This window comes from Spermophilus citellus (genome assembly GCF_964194105.1).
Source record: "Spermophilus citellus genome assembly, chromosome: 11".
Lineage (NCBI taxonomy): Eukaryota > Metazoa > Chordata > Mammalia > Rodentia > Sciuridae > Spermophilus > Spermophilus citellus.
Genome location: NC_138192.1, coordinates 4,217,120 through 4,232,129, shown reverse-complemented (window position 1 = coordinate 4,232,129; position 15,010 = coordinate 4,217,120).

Here is a 15,010-nt window from a genome sequence, read left to right as displayed (position 1 = left end):
ACTTTGTTCCCCAAATTTCGTTCTTCTATGTTGAAGCGTTCGTTTCCAGTAACAGTTTGAATTTTTAGGTTTCCCTCTGTTTTCTCTTATATTGATAGATGTATTTGGAACTCTAAATCCAACACGGTTTGTGCTAGCTTCTTGACACTTGACACAATAAAGTAGTTTCACGTTCTATCTCTATGTTTTGTTTCCTCTTGATGTAGCCCTAAGCAGTTACTGGCGAGAAACACTTTCATGGAAAGGGGTTGCCAGGCTTCCCAAAATTACGAATCTCCAGAAATCTCAGCCAATATTTTTTCACCCAAACAGGATGATAATTTCAGGTAATGATCAGTACACTAAGGTGACTTGGTTCCCCAAATTTCGTTCTTCTATGTTGAAGCGTTCGTTTCCAGTAACAGTTTGAATGTTTAGGTTTCACTCTGTTTTCTCCTATATTGATAGATGTATTTGGAACACTAAATCCAACACGGTTTGTGCTAGCTTCTTGAAACTTGACACAATAAAGTAGTTTCACGTTCTATCTCTATGTTTTGATTCCTCTTGATGTAGCCCTAAGCAGTGACAGGCGAGAAACACTTCCATGGAAAGGGGTTGCCAGGCTTCCCAAAATTACGAATCTCCAGAAATCTCAGCAAATATTTTTTTACCCAAACTGGATGATACTTTCAGATAATGATCAGTACACGAAGGCGACTTGGTTCCCCAAATTTCGTTCTTCTATGTTGAAGCGTTCGTTTCCAGTAACAGTTTGAATTTTTAGGTTTCACTCTGTTTTCTCCTATATTGATAGATGTATTTGGAACTCTAAATCCAACACGGTTTGTGCTAGCTTCTTGAAATTTGAGACAATAAAGTAGTTTCACGGTCTGTCTCTATGTTTTGTTTCCTCTTGATGTAGCCCTAAGCAGTGACTGGCGAGAAACACTTTCATGGAAAGGGGTTGCCAGGCTTCCCAAAATTACGAATCTCCAGAAATCTCAGCAAATATTTTTTCACCCAAACAGGATGATACTTTCAGGTAATGATCAGTACACTAAGGTGACTTGGTTCCCCAAATTTCGTTCTTCTATGTTGAAGCGTTCGTTTCCAGTAACAGTTTGAATTTTTAGGTTTCACTCTGTTTTCTCCTATATTGATAGATGTATTTGGAACTCTAAATCCAACACGGTTTGTGCTAGCTTCTTGAAACTTCACACAACAATGAAGATGCAGGTTCTATCTCTATGTTTTGTTTCCTCTTGATGTAGCCCTAAGCAGTGACAGGCGAGAAACACTTTCATGGAAAGGGGTTGCCAGGCTTCCTAAAATTACGAATCTCCAGAAATCTCAGCAAATATTTTTTCACCCAAACAGGATGATACTTTCAGGTAATGATCAGTACACTAAGGTGACTAGGTTGCCCAAATTTCGTTCTTCTATGTTGAAGCGTTCATTTCCAGTAACAGTTTGAATTTTTAGGTTTCACTCTGTTTTCTCCTATATTGATAGATGTATTTGGAACTCTAAATCCAACACGGTTTGTGCTAGCTTCTTGAAACTTGACACAATAAAGTAGTTTCACATTCTATCTCTATGTTTTGATTCCTCTTGATATAGCCCTAAGCAGTGACTGGCGAGAAACACTTTCATGGAAAGGGGTTGCCAGGCTTCCCAAAATTACGAATCTCCCGAAATCTCAGCAAATATTTTTTCACCCAAACTGTATGATACTTTCAGGTAATGATCAGTACACGAAGGAGACTTGGTTCCCCAAATTTCGTTCTTCTATGTTGAAGCGTTCGTTTCCAGTAACTGTTTGAATTTTTAGGTTTCACTCTGTTTTCTCCTATATTGATAGATGTATTTGGAACTCTAAATCCAACACGGTTTATGCTAGCTTCTTGAAACTTGACACAATAAAGTAGTTTCACGTTCTATCTCTATGTTTTGTTTCCTCTTGATGTAGCCCTAAGCAGTGACAGGCGAGAAACACTTTCATGGAAAGGGGTTGTCAGGCTTCCCAAAATTACGAATTTCCAGAAATCTCAGCAAATATTTTTTCAGCCAAACTGGATGATACTTTCAGGTAACGATTAGTACACGAAGGCGACTTGGTTCCCCAAATTTCGTTCTTCTATGTTGAAGCGTTCGTTTCCACTAACACTTTGAATTTTTAGGTTTCACTCTGTTTTCTCCTATATTGATAGATGTATTTGGAACTCTAAATCCAACACGGTTTGTGCTAGCTTTTTGAAACTTGACACAATAAAGTAGTTTCACGTTCTGTCTCTATGTTTTGTTTCCTCTTAATGTAGCCCTAAGCAGTGACAGGCGAGAAACACTTTCATGGAAAGGGGTTGCCAGGCTTCCCAAAACTACGAATCTCCAGAAATCTCAGCAAATATTTTTCACCCAAACAGGATGATACATTCAGTTAATGATCAGTACACGAAGGTGACTTGGTTCCCCAAATTTCGTTCTTCTATGTTGAAGCGTTCGTTTCCAGTAACAGTTTGAATTTTTAGGTTTCACTCTGTTTTCTCCTATATTGATAGATGTATTTGGAACTCTAAATCCAACACGGATTGTGCTAGCTTCTTGAAACTTGACACAATAAAATAATTTCATGTTCTATCTCTACGTTTTGTTTCCTCTTGATGTAGCCCTAAGCAGTGACTGGCGGGAAACACTTTCATGGAAAGGGGTTGCCAAGCTTCCCAAAATTACGAATCTCCAGAAATCTCAGCAAATATTTTTTCACCCAAACAGGATGATACTTTCAGGTAATGATCAGTACACGAAGGCGACTTGGTTCCCCAAATTTTGTTATTCTATGTTGAGGCGTTCGTTTCCAGTAACAGTTTGAATTTTTAGGTTTCACTCTGTTTTCTCCTATATTGATAGATATATTTGGAACTCTAAATCCAACACGGTTTGTGCTAGCTTATTGAAACTTGACACAATAAAGTAGTTTCACGTTCTATCTCTATGTTTTGTTTCCTCTTGATGTAGCCCTAAGCAGTGACAGGCGAGAAACACTTTCATGGAAAGGGGTTGCCAGGCTTCCCAAAATTACGAATCTCCAGAAATCTCAGCAAATATTTTTTCACCCAAACAGGATGATACTTTCAGGTAATGATCAGTACACGAAGGTGACTTGGTTTTCCAAATTTCGTTCTTCTATGTTGAAGCGTTCGTTTCCAGTAACAGTTTGAATTTTTAGGTTTCACTTTGTTTTCTCCTATATTGATAGATGTATTTGGAAATCTAAATCCAACACGGTTTGTGCTAGCTTCTTGAAACTTGACACAATAAAGTAATTTCACGTTCTATCTCTACGTTTTGTTTCCTCTTGATGTAGCCCTAAGCAGTGACTGGCGGGAAACACTTTCATGGAAAGGGGTTGCCAAGCTTCCCAAAATTACGAGTCTCCAGAAATCTCAGCAAATATTTTTTCACCCAAACAGGATGATACTTTCAGGTAATGATCAGTACATGAAGGCGACTTGGTTCCCCAAATTTTGTTCTTCTATGTTGAGGCGTTCGTTTCCAGTAACAGTTTGAATTTTTAGGTTTCACTCTGTTTTCTCCTATATTGATAGATGTATTTGGAACTCTAAATATAACACGGTTTGTGCTAGCTTCTTGAAACTTGACACAATAAAGTAGTTTCATGTTCTGTCTCTATGTTTTGTTTCCTCTTGATGTAGCCCTAAGAAGTGACAGGCGAGAAACACTTCCATGGAAAGGGGTTGCCAGGCTTCCCAAAATTACGAATCTCCAGAAATCTCAGCAAATATTTTTTCACCCAAACTGGATGATACTTTCACGTAATGATCAGTACACGAAGGCGACTTGGTTCCCCAAATTTCGTTCTTCTATGTTGAAGCGTTCGTTTCCAGTAACAGTTTGAATTTTTAGGTTTCACTCTGTTTTCTCCTATATTGATAGATGTATTTGGAACTCTAAATCCAACACGGTTTGTGCTAGCTTCTTGAAACTTGACACAATAAAGTAATTTCACGTTCTATCTCTACGTTTTGTTTCTTCTTGATGTAGCCCTAAGCAGTGACTGGCGAGAAACACTTTCATGGAAAGGGGTTGCCAAGCTTCCCAAAATTACGAATCTCCAGAAATCTCAGCAAATATTTTTTCACCTAAATTGGATGATACTTTCAGGTAATGATCAGTACACGAAGGCGACTTGGTTCCCCAAATTTTGTTCTTCTATGTTGAGGCGTTCGTTTCCAGTAACAGTTTGAATTTTTAGGTTTCACTCTGTTTTCTCTTATATTGATAGATGTATTTGGAACTCTAAATCCAACACGGTTTGTGCTAGCTTCTTGAAACTTGACACAATAAAGTAGTTTCACGTTCTGTCCCTATGTTTTGTTTCCTCTTGATGTAGCCCTAAGCAGTGACTGGCGAGAAACAATTTCATGGAAAGGGGTTTCCAGGCTTCCCAAAATTACGAATCTCCAGAAATCTCAGCAAATATTTTTTCACCCAAACAGGATGATACTTTCAGGTAATGATCAGTACACGAAGGCGACTTGGTTCCCCAAATTTCGTTCTTCTATGTTGAAGCGTTCGTTTCCAGTAACAGTTTGAATTTTTAGGTATCACTCTGTTTTCTCCTATATTGATAGATGTACTTGGAACTCTAAATCCAACACGGTTTGGGCTAGCTTCTTGAAACTTGACACAATAAAGTAGTTTCACGTTCTATCTCTACATTTTCTTTCCTCTTGATGTAGCCCTAAGCAGTGACTGGCGAGAAACACTTTCATTGAAAGGGGTTGCCAGGCTTCCCAAAATTACGAATCTCCAGAAATCTCAGCAAATATTTTTTCACCCAAACAGGATGATACTTTCAGGTAATGAACGGTACACGAAGGCGACTTGGTTTCCCAAATTTCGTTCATCTATGTTGAGGCGTTCGTTTCCAGTAACAGTTTGAATTTTTAGGTTTCACTCTGTTTTCTCCTATATTGATAGATGTATTTGGAACTCTAAATCCAACACGGTGTGTGCTAGCTTCTTGAAAGTTGACACAATAAAGTAGTTTCACGTTCTATCTCTATGTTTTGATTCCTCTTGATGTAGCCCTAAGCAGTGACAGGCGAGAAACACTTCCATGGAAAGGGGTTGCCAGGCTTCCCAAAATTACGAATCTCCAGAAATCTCAGCAAATATTTTTTCAACCAAACTGATGATACTTTCAGATAATGATCAGTACACGAAGGCGACTTCGTTCCCCAAATTTCGTTCTTCTATGTTGAAGCGTTCGTTTCCAGTAACAGTTTGAATTTTTAGGTTTCCCTCTGTTTTCTCTTATATTGATAGATGTATTTGGAACTCTAAATCCAACACGGTTTGTGCTAGCTTCTTGACACTTGACACAATAAAGTAGTTTCACGTTCTATCTCTATGTTTTGTTTCCTCTTGATGTAGCCCTAAGCAGTTACTGGCGAGAAACACTTTCATGGAAAGGGGTTGCCAGGCTTCCCAAAATTACGAATCTCCAGAAATCTCAGCCAATATTATTTCACCCAAACAGGATGATAATTTCAGGTAATGATCAGTACACTAAGGTGACTTGGTTCCCCAAATTTCGTTCTTCTATGTTGAAGCGTTCGTTTCCAGTAACAGTTTGAATGTTTAGGTTTCACTCTGTTTTCTCCTATATTGATAGATGTATTTGGAACACTAAATCCAACACGGTTTGTGCTAGCTTCTTGAAACTTGACACAATAAAGTAGTTTCACGTTCTATCTCTATGTTTTGATTCCTCTTGATGTAGCCCTAAGCAGTGACAGGCGAGAAACACTTCCATGGAAAGGGGTTGCCAGGCTTCCCAAAATTACGAATCTCCAGAAATCTCAGCAAATATTTTTTTACCCAAACTGGATGATACTTTCAGATAATGATCAGTACACGAAGGCGACTTGGTTCCCCAAATTTCGTTCTTCTATGTTGAAGCGTTCGTTTCCAGTAACAGTTTGAATTTTTAGGTTTCACTCTGTTTTCTCCTATATTGATAGATGTATTTGGAACTCTAAATCCAACACGGTTTGTGCTAGCTTCTTGAAACTTGAGACAATAAAGTAGTTTCACGGTCTGTCTCTATGTTTTGTTTCCTCTTGATGTAGCCCTAAGCAGTGACTGGCGAGAAACACTTTCATGGAAAGGGGTTGCCAGGCTTCCCAAAATTACGAATCTCCAGAAATCTCAGCAAATATTTTTTCACCCAAACAGGATGATACTTTCAGGTAATGATCAGTACACTAAGGTGACTTGGTTCCCCAAATTTCGTTCTTCTATGTTGAAGCGTTCGTTTCCAGTAACAGTTTGAATTTTTAGGTTTCACTCTGTTTTCTCCTATATTGATAGATGTATTTGGAACACTAAATCCAACACGGTTTGTGCTAGCTTCTTGAAACTTGACACAATAAAGTAGTTTCACGTTCTATCTCTATGTTTTGATTCCTCTTGATGTAGCCCTAAGCAGTGACAGGCGAGAAACACTTCCATGGAAAGGGGTTGCCAGGCTTCCCAAAATTACGAATCTCCAGAAATCTCAGCAAATATTTTTTTACCCAAACTGGATGATACTTTCAGATAATGATCAGTACACGAAGGCGACTTGGTTCCCCAAATTTCGTTCTTCTATGTTGAAGCGTTCGTTTCCAGTAACAGTTTGAATTTTTAGGTTTCACTCTGTTTTCTCCTATATTGATAGATGTATTTGGAACTCTAAATCCAACACGGTTTGTGCTAGCTTCTTGAAACTTGAGACAATAAAGTAGTTTCACGGTCTGTCTCTATGTTTTGTTTCCTCTTGATGTAGCCCTAAGCAGTGACTGGCGAGAAACACTTTCATGGAAAGGGGTTGCCAGGCTTCCCAAAATTACGAATCTCCAGAAATCTCAGCAAATATTTTTTCACCCAAACAGGATGATACTTTCAGGTAATGATCAGTACACTAAGGTGACTTGGTTCCCCAAATTTCGTTCTTCTATGTTGAAGCGTTCGTTTCCAGTAACAGTTTGAATTTTTAGGTTTCACTCTGTTTTCTCCTATATTGATAGATGTATTTGGAACTCTAAATCCAACACGGTTTGTGCTAGCTTCTTGAAACTTGACACAATAAAGTAGTTTCACGTTCTATCTCTATGTTTTGTTTCCTCTTGATGTAGCCCTAAGCAGTGACAGGCGAGAAACACTTTCATGGAAAGGGGTTGTCAGGCTTCCCAAAATTACGAATTTCCAGAAATCTCAGCAAATATTTTTTCAGCCAAACTGGATGATACTTTCAGGTAACGATTAGTACACGAAGGCGACTTGGTTCCCCAAATTTCGTTCTTCTATGTTGAAGCGTTCGTTTCCACTAACACTTTGAATTTTTAGGTTTCACTCTGTTTTCTCCTATATTGATAGATGTATTTGGAACTCTAAATCCAACACGGTTTGTGCTAGCTTCTTGAAACTTGACACAATAAAGTAGTTTCACATTCTATCTCCTTGTTTTGATTCCTCTTGATATAGCCCTAAGCAGTGACTGGCGAGAAACACTTTCATGGAAAGGGGTTGCCAGGCTTCCCAAAATTACGAATCTCCCGAAATCTCAGCAAATATTTTTTCACCCAAACTGTATGATACTTTCAGGTAATGATCAGTACACGAAGGAGACTTGGTTCCCCAAATTTCGTTCTTCTATGTTGAAGCGTTCGTTTCCAGTAACTGTTTGAATTTTTAGGTTTCACTCTGTTTTCTCCTATATTGATAGATGTATTTGGAACTCTAAATCCAACACGGTTTGTGCTAGCTTCTTGAAACTTGACACAATAAAGTAGTTTCACGTTCTATCTCTATGTTTTGTTTCCTCTTGATGTAGCCCTAAGCAGTGACAGGCGAGAAACACTTTCATGGAAAGGGGTTGTCAGGCTTCCCAAAATTACGAATTTCCAGAAATCTCAGCAAATATTTTTTCAGCCAAACTGGATGATACTTTCAGGTAACGATTAGTACACGAAGGCGACTTGGTTCCCCAAATTTCGTTCTTCTATGTTGAAGCGTTCGTTTCCACTAACACTTTGAATTTTTAGGTTTCACTCTGTTTTCTCCTATATTGATAGATGTATTTGGAACTCTAAATCCAACACGGTTTGTGCTAGCTTCTTGAAACTTGACACAATAAAGTAGTTTCACGTTCTGTCTCTATGTTTTGTTTCCTCTTAATGTAGCCCTAAGCAGTGACAGGCGAGAAACACTTTCATGGAAAGGGGTTGCCAGGCTTCCCAAAACTACGAATCTCCAGAAATCTCAGCAAATATTTTTCACCCAAACAGGATGATACATTCAGTTAATGATCAGTACACGAAGGTGACTTGGTTCCCCAAATTTCGTTCTTCTATGTTGAAGCGTTCGTTTCCAGTAACAGTTTGAATTTTTAGGTTTCACTCTGTTTTCTCCTATATTGATAGATGTATTTGGAACTCTAAATCCAACACGGATTGTGCTAGCTTCTTGAAACTTGACACAATAAAATAATTTCATGTTCTATCTCTACGTTTTGTTTCCTCTTGATGTAGCCCTAAGCAGTGACTGGCGGGAAACACTTTCATGGAAAGGGGTTGCCAAGCTTCCCAAAATTACGAATCTCCAGAAATCTCAGCAAATATTTTTTCACCCAAACAGGATGATACTTTCAGGTAATGATCAGTACACGAAGGCGACTTGGTTCCCCAAATTTTGTTCTTCTATGTTGAGGCGTTCGTTTCCAGTAACAGTTTGAATTTTTAGGTTTCACTCTGTTTTCTCCTATATTGATAGATATATTTGGAACTCTAAATCCAACACGGTTTGTGCTAGCTTATTGAAACTTGACACAATAAAGTAGTTTCACGTTCTATCTCTATGTTTTGTTTCCTCTTGATGTAGCCCTAAGCAGTGACAGGCGAGAAACACTTTCATGGAAAGGGGTTGCCAGGCTTCCCAAAATTACGAATCTCCAGAAATCTCAGCAAATATTTTTTCACCCAAACAGGATGATACTTTCAGGTAATGATCAGTACACGAAGGTGACTTGGTTTTCCAAATTTCGTTCTTCTATGTTGAAGCGTTCGTTTCCAGTAACAGTTTGAATTTTTAGGTTTCACTTTGTTTTCTCCTATATTGATAGATGTATTTGGAAATCTAAATCCAACACGGTTTGTGCTAGCTTCTTGAAACTTGACACAATAAAGTAATTTCACGTTCTATCTCTACGTTTTGTTTCCTCTTGATGTAGCCCTAAGCAGTGACTGGCGGGAAACACTTTCATGGAAAGGGGTTGCCAAGCTTCCCAAAATTACGAGTCTCCAGAAATCTCAGCAAATATTTTTTCACCCAAACAGGATGATACTTTCAGGTAATGATCAGTACACGAAGGCGACTTGGTTCCCCAAATTTTGTTCTTCTATGTTGAGGCGTTCGTTTCCAGTAACAGTTTGAATTTTTAGGTTTCACTCTGTTTTCTCCTATATTGATAGATGTATTTGGAACTCTAAATATAACACGGTTTGTGCTAGCTTCTTGAAACTTGACACAATAAAGTAGTTTCATGTTCTGTCTCTATGTTTTGTTTCCTCTTGATGTAGCCCTAAGAAGTGACAGGCGAGAAACACTTCCATGGAAAGGGGTTGCCAGGCTTCCCAAAATTACGAATCTCCAGAAATCTCAGCAAATATTTTTTCACCCAAACTGGATGATACTTTCACGTAATGATCAGTACACGAAGGCGACTTGGTTCCCCAAATTTCGTTCTTCTATGTTGAAGCGTTCGTTTCCAGTAACAGTTTGAATTTTTAGGTTTCACTCTGTTTTCTCCTATATTGATAGATGTATTTGGAACTCTAAATCCAACACGGTTTGTGCTAGCTTCTTGAAACTTGACACAATAAAGTAATTTCACGTTCTATCTCTACGTTTTGTTTCTTCTTGATGTAGCCCTAAGCAGTGACTGGCGAGAAACACTTTCATGGAAAGGGGTTGCCAAGCTTCCCAAAATTACGAATCTCCAGAAATCTCAGCAAATATTTTTTCACCTAAATTGGATGATACTTTCAGGTAATGATCAGTACATGAAGGCGACTTGGTTCCCCAAATTTTGTTCTTCTATGTTGAGGCGTTCGTTTCCAGTAACAGTTTGAATTTTTAGGTTTCACTCTGTTTTCTCTTATATTGATAGATGTATTTGGAACTCTAAATCCAACACGGTTTGTGCTAGCTTCTTGAAACTTGACACAATAAAGTAGTTTCACGTTCTGTCCCTATGTTTTGTTTCCTCTTGATGTAGCCCTAAGCAGTGACTGGCGAGAAACAATTTCATGGAAAGGGGTTTCCAGGCTTCCCAAAATTACGAATCTCCAGAAATCTCAGCAAATATTTTTTCACCCAAACAGGATGATACTTTCAGGTAATGATCAGTACACGAAGGCGACTTGGTTCCCCAAATTTCGTTCTTCTATGTTGAAGCGTTCGTTTCCAGTAACAGTTTGAATTTTTAGGTATCACTCTGTTTTCTCCTATATTGATAGATGTACTTGGAACTCTAAATCCAACACGGTTTGGGCTAGCTTCTTGAAACTTGACACAATAAAGTAGTTTCACGTTCTATCTCTACATTTTGTTTCCTCTTGATGTAGCCCTAAGCAGTGACTGGCGAGAAACACTTTCATTGAAAGGGGTTGCCAGGCTTCCCAAAATTACGAATCTCCAGAAATCTCAGCAAATATTTTTTCACCCAAACAGGATGATACTTTCAGGTAATGAACGGTACACGAAGGCGACTTGGTTTCCCAAATTTCGTTCATCTATGTTGAGGCGTTCGTTTCCAGTAACAGTTTGAATTTTTAGGTTTCACTCTGTTTTCTCCTATATTGATAGATGTATTTGGAACTCTAAATCCAACACGGTGTGTGCTAGCTTCTTGAAAGTTGACACAATAAAGTAGTTTCACGTTCTATCTCTATGTTTTGATTCCTCTTGATGTAGCCCTAAGCAGTGACAGGCGAGAAACACTTCCATGGAAAGGGGTTGCCAGGCTTCCCAAAATTACGAATCTCCAGAAATCTCAGCAAATATTTTTTCACCCAAACTGATGATACTTTCAGATAATGATCAGTACACGAAGGCGACTTTGTTCCCCAAATTTCGTTCTTCTATGTTGAAGCGTTCGTTTCCAGTAACAGTTTGAATTTTTAGGTTTCCCTCTGTTTTCTCTTATATTGATAGATGTATTTGGAACTCTAAATCCAACACGGTTTGTGCTAGCTTCTTGACACTTGACACAATAAAGTAGTTTCACGTTCTATCTCTATGTTTTGTTTCCTCTTGATGTAGCCCTAAGCAGTTACTGGCGAGAAACACTTTCATGGAAAGGGGTTGCCAGGCTTCCCAAAATTACGAATCTCCAGAAATCTCAGCCAATATTTTTTCACCCAAACAGGATGATAATTTCAGGTAATGATCAGTACACTAAGGTGACTTGGTTCCCCAAATTTCGTTCTTCTATGTTGAAGCGTTCGTTTCCAGTAACAGTTTGAATGTTTAGGTTTCACTCTGTTTTCTCCTATATTGATAGATGTATTTGGAACACTAAATCCAACACGGTTTGTGCTAGCTTCTTGAAACTTGACACAATAAAGTAGTTTCACGTTCTATCTCTATGTTTTGATTCCTCTTGATGTAGCCCTAAGCAGTGACAGGCGAGAAACACTTCCATGGAAAGGGGTTGCCAGGCTTCCCAAAATTACGAATCTCCAGAAATCTCAGCAAATATTTTTTTACCCAAACTGGATGATACTTTCAGATAATGATCAGTACACGAAGGCGACTTGGTTCCCCAAATTTCGTTCTTCTATGTTGAAGCGTTCGTTTCCAGTAACAGTTTGAATTTTTAGGTTTCACTCTGTTTTCTCCTATATTGATAGATGTATTTGGAACTCTAAATCCAACACGGTTTGTGCTAGCTTCTTGAAACTTGAGACAATAAAGTAGTTTCACGGTCTGTCTCTATGTTTTGTTTCCTCTTGATGTAGCCCTAAGCAGTGACTGGCGAGAAACACTTTCATGGAAAGGGGTTGCCAGGCTTCCCAAAATTACGAATCTCCAGAAATCTCAGCAAATATTTTTTCACCCAAACAGGATGATACTTTCAGGTAATGATCAGTACACTAAGGTGACTTGGTTCCCCAAATTTCGTTCTTCTATGTTGAAGCGTTCGTTTCCAGTAACAGTTTGAATTTTTAGGTTTCACTCTGTTTTCTCCTATATTGATAGATGTATTTGGAACTCTAAATCCAACACGGTTTGTGCTAGCTTCTTGAAACTTCACACAACAATGAAGATGCAGGTTCTATCTCTATGTTTTGTTTCCTCTTGATGTAGCCCTAAGCAGTGACTGCCGAGAAACACTTTCATGGAAAGGGGTTGCCAGGCTTCCTAAAATTACGAATCTCCAGAAATCTCAGCAAATATTTTTTCACCCAAACAGGATGATACTTTCAGGTAATGATCAGTACACTAAGGTGACTAGGTTGCCCAAATTTCGTTCTTCTATGTTGAAGCGTTCATTTCCAGTAACAGTTTGAATTTTTAGGTTTCACTCTGTTTTCTCCTATATTGATAGATGTATTTGGAACTCTAAATCCAACACGGTTTGTGCTAGCTTCTTGAAACTTGACACAATAAAGTAGTTTCACATTCTATCTCTATGTTTTGATTCCTCTTGATGTAGCCCTAAGCAGTGACTGGCGAGAAACACTTTCATGAAAAGGGGTTGCCAGGCTTCCCAAAATTACGAATCTCCCGAAATCTCAGCAAATATTTTTTCACCCAAACTGGATGATACTTTCAGGTAATGATCAGTACACGAAGGCGACTTGGTTCCCCAAATTTCGTTCTTCTATGTTGAAGCGTTCGTTTCCACTAACACTTTGAATTTTTAGGTTTCACTCTGTTTTCTCCTATATTGATAGATGTATTTGGAACTCTAAATCCAACACGGTTTGTGCTAGCTTCTTGAAACTTGACACAATAAAGTAGTTTCACTTTCTGTCTCTATGTTTTGTTTCCTCTTAATGTAGCCCTAAGCAGTGACAGGCGAGAAACACTTTCATGGAAAGGGGTTGCCAGGCTTCCCAAAACTACGAATCTCCAGAAATCTCAGCAAATATTTTTTCACCCAAACAGGATGATACATTCAGGTAATGATCAGTACACTAAGGTGACTTGGTTCCCCAAATTTCGTTCTTCTATGTTGAGGCGTTCGTTTCCAGTAACAGTTTGAATTTTTAGGTTTCACTCTGTTTTCTCCTATATTGATAGATGTATTTGGAACTCTAAATCCAACACGGTTTGTGCTAGCTTCTTGAAACTTGACACAATAAAGTAGTTTCACGTTCTATCTCTATGTTTTGTTTCCTCTTGATGTAGCCCTAAGCTGTGACTGGCGAGAAACACTTTCATGGAAAGGGGTTGCCAGGCTTCCCAAAATTACGAATCTGCAGAAATCTCAGCCAATATTTTTTCACCCAAACAGGATGATACTTTCAGGTAATGATCAGTACACGAAGGCGACTTGGTTCCCCAAATTTTGTTCTTCTATGTTGAGGCGTTCGTTTCCAGTAACAGTTTGAATTTTTAGGTTTCACTCTGTTTTCTCCTATATTGATAGATGTATTTGGAACTCTAAATATAACACGGTTTGTGCTAGCTTCTTGAAACTTGACACAATAAAGTAGTTTCATGTTCTGTCTCTATGTTTTGTTTCCTCTTGATGTAGCCCTAAGAAGTGACAGGCGAGAAACACTTCCATGGAAAGGGGTTGCCAGGCTTCCCAAAATTACGAATCTCCAGAAATCTCAGCAAATATTTTTTCACCCAAACTGGATGATACTTTCACGTAATGATCAGTACACGAAGGCGACTTGGTTCCCCAAATTTCGTTCTTCTATGTTGAAGCGTTCGTTTCCAGTAACAGTTTGAATTTTTAGGTTTCACTCTGTTTTCTCCTATATTGATAGATGTATTTGGAACTCTAAATCCAACACGGTTTGTGCTAGCTTCTTGAAACTTGACACAATAAAGTAATTTCACGTTCTATCTCTACGTTTTGTTTCTTCTTGATGTAGCCCTAAGCAGTGACTGGCGAGAAACACTTTCATGGAAAGGGGTTGCCAAGCTTCCCAAAATTACGAATCTCCAGAAATCTCAGCAAATATTTTTTCACCTAAATTGGATGATACTTTCAGGTAATGATCAGTACACGAAGGCGACTTGGTTCCCCAAATTTTGTTCTTCTATGTTGAGGCGTTCGTTTCCAGTAACAGTTTGAATTTTTAGGTTTCACTCTGTTTTCTCTTATATTGATAGATGTATTTGGAACTCTAAATCCAACACGGTTTGTGCTAGCTTCTTGAAACTTGACACAATAAAGTAGTTTCACGTTCTGTCCCTATGTTTTGTTTCCTCTTGATGTAGCCCTAAGCAGTGACTGGCGAGAAACAATTTCATGGAAAGGGGTTTCCAGGCTTCCCAAAATTACGAATCTCCAGAAATCTCAGCAAATATTTTTTCACCCAAACAGGATGATACTTTCAGGTAATGATCAGTACACGAAGGCGACTTGGTTCCCCAAATTTCGTTCTTCTATGTTGAAGCGTTCGTTTCCAGTAACAGTTTGAATTTTTAGGTATCACTCTGTTTTCTCCTATATTGATAGATGTACTTGGAACTCTAAATCCAACACGGTTTGGGCTAGCTTCTTGAAACTTGACACAATAAAGTAGTTTCACGTTCTATCTCTACATTTTGTTTCCTCTTGATGTAGCCCTAAGCAGTGACTGGCGAGAAACACTTTCATTGAAAGGGGTTGCCAGGCTTCCCAAAATTACGAATCTCCAGAAATCTCAGCAAATATTTTTTCACCCAAACAGGATGATACTTTCAGGTAATGAACGGTACACGAAGGCGACTTGGT